The sequence below is a fragment of the Bidens hawaiensis genome, unplaced genomic scaffold (assembly GCF_021521415.1).
Source record: "Bidens hawaiensis isolate Kalapana, Puna unplaced genomic scaffold, B.hawaiensis_p1.1 tig00069361_1, whole genome shotgun sequence".
Lineage (NCBI taxonomy): Eukaryota > Viridiplantae > Streptophyta > Magnoliopsida > Asterales > Asteraceae > Bidens > Bidens hawaiensis.
Genome location: NW_027502243.1, coordinates 22,968 through 27,645, shown reverse-complemented (window position 1 = coordinate 27,645; position 4,678 = coordinate 22,968). Strand labels below are relative to the sequence as shown.

Here is a 4,678-nt window from a genome sequence, read left to right as displayed (position 1 = left end):
TAGGCGTGCCAACTCAGCAACAGACTAACGGAGTTAGTTACCTGTTAGTCACGGATCATTAAAAACAATTACTCCTTTAGTTGGGATAGTCACCAATCAAATGCAAAGTTTAGCATGTTATTTGCAAATAAGACATTGTTGAGAGTATTTAACTAGTTTTCCTTAATTAAATAATATAAATAAATGAATGTCGAAGAATTATGAAGAATGAAATATAACAAGCTAGTCGAGTGGTGTGGTTGAAACTTCAAAAGGTGGAGAAGGAACTGAGGCGACACTAGTATGACTAATAATTCAGAGTGGTGAAGACAGGAGAGTGAAGTATAAAGCATAACCGGGATATATATATTATTGTTTTTCATAATATTTTGTACACCCCTTTATCGTAATTTAAAATAAGAAATTAACAAAATTTGGTTAAAAAGGTGTAACCGAAACAAATAAAAAAGAAATTATCCCGAAATAAATAAATAAATAAATCTAAACGGAAAGCCAAGACAGCCTTTGTTGTATCTCCAAACTGGCTTGAAATCGTCAATCTTTCTGTCTTTCACATTCATTCAATCAATCAATCAATCTTTTAATTGGGTTTGTATTTCATATCATACGAAAACTGTACTGGGTTTTCTTCTTCTTCCTACGTATAAACTGATACCCTTACGAAGATCCGTTTTTTAAGCCTCTGAAATGTTTGTTTGTTATTGTTTGTGCAGTGACAAATAAATTGGTGTCTCGTTAGCAAATGAAGTGATGATATATTCATCCGCCCACTAATTACAACAGGTTTCGCATTATCTTTCTTTCATCTCTTTACTTACACAAATTATTAAAATCAATGTTTTGTTAATCTTTGTGAATTTAGGATCATCAGTTCTTGTTATGTTATTATAATCAGTTTGATTCGAGCTGCGAAAAATTGATTATTTGTTATTGATTATCTAGTGAAGTTAAATTGCTTATACACCAAAGTGATTATTATAATAACTTCTAAGAAAGAGTGCTTGAAACTGTAATTCGTGCACCGTCTAATTGGATTTTATTAATCCCACCTTTTTTGTAGTTGGCCGATGATAAGCCCAACTCAAAAGATTCTTGCCACCAGTCCCACATTTCGCCCTATTTTTTTCATTGGACCTTGTTAAAAGAAGAATTAACGAAAACTTAACTCTGTTATGTTTTTTTTCTGAATTTTAAACTGATGTTTTAGGGCTTTTGATTGGAATGACGATACGTGTCGATTGATGTAAAATTTACCTCGAAACGATGCTTCAATTCGGGCGTTTAAACTTCCAATTGACAAAAATTAAACCGTTTGGAGCACTGTTTTGAGATAAATTTTAAGTCAATCGACTCGACTCATATCCTCCTTCCGATCAAAATCCCTAAAACATCAGTTTGAAATTCGAAAAAAACTTAACGGAGTTAACTTTTTTTAACGGCGGTCCAATGTGAAAAAAATTGGGCGAAATGTGGGACTGGTGGCAAGAACTTATTGAGGTGGGATTATTATCGGCCAACTGCATAAAGCTGGGATTATTAAAATCCAATTTGCCTTTTATTTGTATCTAGTTATCTGACTCTAATCATTCAGTGTCACATATCACTTTCAAAATGTACATCCAAACGCTCCCATTGTCAAATCCATCTTATCCAAGCAGTTATAGGATGAGGAGAGAGAATAAAACGAAAACGACGTGTTACCTGATAAAATTTTATGTTTATAAACTATATTAAATTTATGTAGGTAAATTTCGAGACACGTTCTTGTGTCTGATTGTTTTGTTGACAAGTTACAACCGACCCTGAAGCTTGGTTCAGAAGAAAAAGTATATAATGGCTGATCAAGGGATTGAGAATGTGGAACTTAAATTCAGAATATATGATGGAACAGATATAAGTCATGGCAGTTATGCATCTTCAACTACTGTAACTGCTATTAAGCAGAAGCTTGTTTCTGAGTGGCCTCAAGGTTTGAAATAATTATTTTTAGCTCATATGTTTATTGCTTTTACTACGGGGGCTGATTAGTAATTACACCAAAATGTTATTTACTTTCAAGTTTCATCCTTTTGTAATGTATGTGCATATTTTACTGTTATATGTAAGTAACTTTTTATAGCAGGTAAAGTGGTGACGTGTCACCGTTTTTTGGTGATGTGGTGCCTGTTGCAGTGTGCCACTTCACCATCTTATCGGTTATAGAAGGTGAGCGCATACAATGATAATAAAATATAACTTACTTTCACCTATATGTAGTACATGTACCATACTTTCAAGTTTTCTACTGTTGTATGTAACCTTGTGATGGCGTGTCACCAGCTTTTGGTGATGTGGCAGTGTGCCAACTGCCACATCACCATTTTACATACAATGGAAGAAACATTTTACTCGCATAAAATGACAGGAGGATGAAAGTAGGTTATATTTTGTATTTTGTATTTGTCTATGCATTCACTTGATCTTTTTCCTTTGTTAAAAGAATGTTATAGTTGAATATATATATATATATACAGTGTTGGTTGGTAAAATCAGGAAAATAAGTGTAAAAGATCGCTTATTTGTGGACCAATCAATTCCTAATTCTTCTATTTGCTTGATTAAAATATATTCTGAAACCAAATTTTGCCTTTTTATAGGTAAATCTGTAGTACCGAAAACAATTAACGACATGAAGCTGATACATTTGGGAAAAGTTTTGGAAAATAATAAGACGTTATCAGAATGCGGGGTCCGTGATGGCGCGTTTGCAGGTGGAGTAATCACAATGCATGTTGTTATTTAACCCGCCGTCGCCAAAAATAAATCAGGTTAGTCTAATAATAATTCTTTATCTTGTTTATTTCTGTGTGATGATTAGGCTTGTAAAGGAACCGTGTTCGTTCGCTTAACTTTAACTGAACAAGCAATCTAACATGAAAAACCAAGCGAACATGTTTTCTTGTTCTTGTTTGTCCGTTAAGAAAATAACAGTATAAACAAACATAAACGAAAAAAATGAACAAACGTAAATAAACGTTTACAAACATAAATAAACGAACGAGCCATGTTTTCATGTCCGTTCGTTTAACTAAATAAACAAAAACTTTTGTTCACGTTCGTTCATTTATTAAATAAAGGAACTTCCCGCTGAACATTTCATGAACAGTTCACTGAAAGTTAAGTTCGTTTATAGGCCTAGTGATGATGCTTAGTGGCATCAATTTGAGCTTGTTTAATTTGTTATTATATATTTTTAAATGGTGAAAACGAGTAAATTAAGAAAAGATAGCTAAAAAAGGAAACTGGTCAAATGAGTTGAACAAATGAAAGTCAACCAAAGTTTACTGCACTAGAATTAAGGGAAATGCTAAACAGTGTTTTAAATAATTCGGCATGTTTGACTGTCAACCCAACGGGTACAAAAAGAAAATTGAATCCCTTATGATCATAATCCATCTTTTATGCGATACAGCCAAAAAGCAAGACGAGGCGCGAAAACTGAATACATGTGGATGCACAATTTCATAGATATGTTTAAGGCCCGTATATGCAATCATATGATCGTGGTTAGCATTTCGATGCTTCAAATATCTGATATTGATATTCTTTCGGGTGTGTCGTTTATGTTCTGAAATGGTGTATGAACCCAAGAGGTTTGTTTCTATTTTGTCCTTGTATTCGTTTTGTTTTTTGTATATTGATATCGTTTTTAACATGCCGACTTGAAATCGTATCGAACCTAATTATCGGGTATGATTTTGATGAAAATGTTTGAGCTTAAATCAAGAGACTAGAACAATGTACTTTATGCCAATTCTTTTGTTGCATAATATACTTTATTGGATCCTTTGTATGCATTAAATATAGCTAGAGGTAAGTTAGAAGGATGATGAGCTTCACAATTGGTGCTAGACGGGCTGTGTCCACGGTTGATGGGTCGAACTTGAAAAGTGTTTAAACCCATGAACTCGAACACGACACATTAGTACTAAAAGATCACCAATTTACAATGAGAAGTAAAAGTACGTATAAAATATATATGTTCAAACTATAAAAGTTTATGTTTAAATTTTGAATTTTGTCATAAATCTGAACCTGTTTTGATAAACATGTTTGTCAAACTGACTTGAATTGTTTATATTAAACAGAGATTAGTTGTTTCGTGTTATGTTCTTCTGTTGTGTCTTGAAAAGCTTTTTCCTTTAGCTTCACCATCACGAACTTACGCTTTCTCAAACCATATTAATTTATTCCCTTTGTGATATTGTTTGTCATTTTCAAACACCTGTATATTTACTTGCTTTTGTTTTCTTGAATATTTTTCAAAACTGTAATTTGTTCTTCTTGAACAATTTGCTTGTCACGATGTTCTATAGGGTTTGATCCATTTAAACCCAAATTGTTATGAAATAATCATAAATATTTGTCTATGGCTAGTTTTCACATACGAGTTTTGTTAATTGTTGTAAATATACGTATTGGGGGTGCTTGGGCGTGAATTAGATTGAATTCATAGGGTTTAGTGTGTACTTGAGTTTTCACGTTGCGGTCTTTCTGGTTTGAAACTGAATTTGATTTGGTTTCGAGTTCAACTGAAAAAAAAATTGAGCCAGAAATCTGAACCGATTGGACACTATATCTTAAAGGGTGTTATTTTTTCATGAAAGTTGGTTCAAACTTTTAACAAGTTAATCTCAAA

General features: G+C 32.9%; 1 pseudogene across 1 annotated transcript; it reads left to right on the top strand.

Annotated features, from left to right (window-relative positions):
- The first annotated feature begins 639 nt into the window (after nucleotides 1–639).
- Nucleotides 640–3,692, top strand: LOC143605435 (membrane-anchored ubiquitin-fold protein 3-like; annotated as a pseudogene). The gene is made up of 4 exons (XR_013148535.1): nucleotides 640–783; nucleotides 1,745–1,969; nucleotides 2,637–2,807; nucleotides 3,452–3,692. The product of XR_013148535.1 is annotated as a membrane-anchored ubiquitin-fold protein 3-like (transcript).
- Nucleotides 3,693–4,678: the final 986 nt, after the last annotated feature.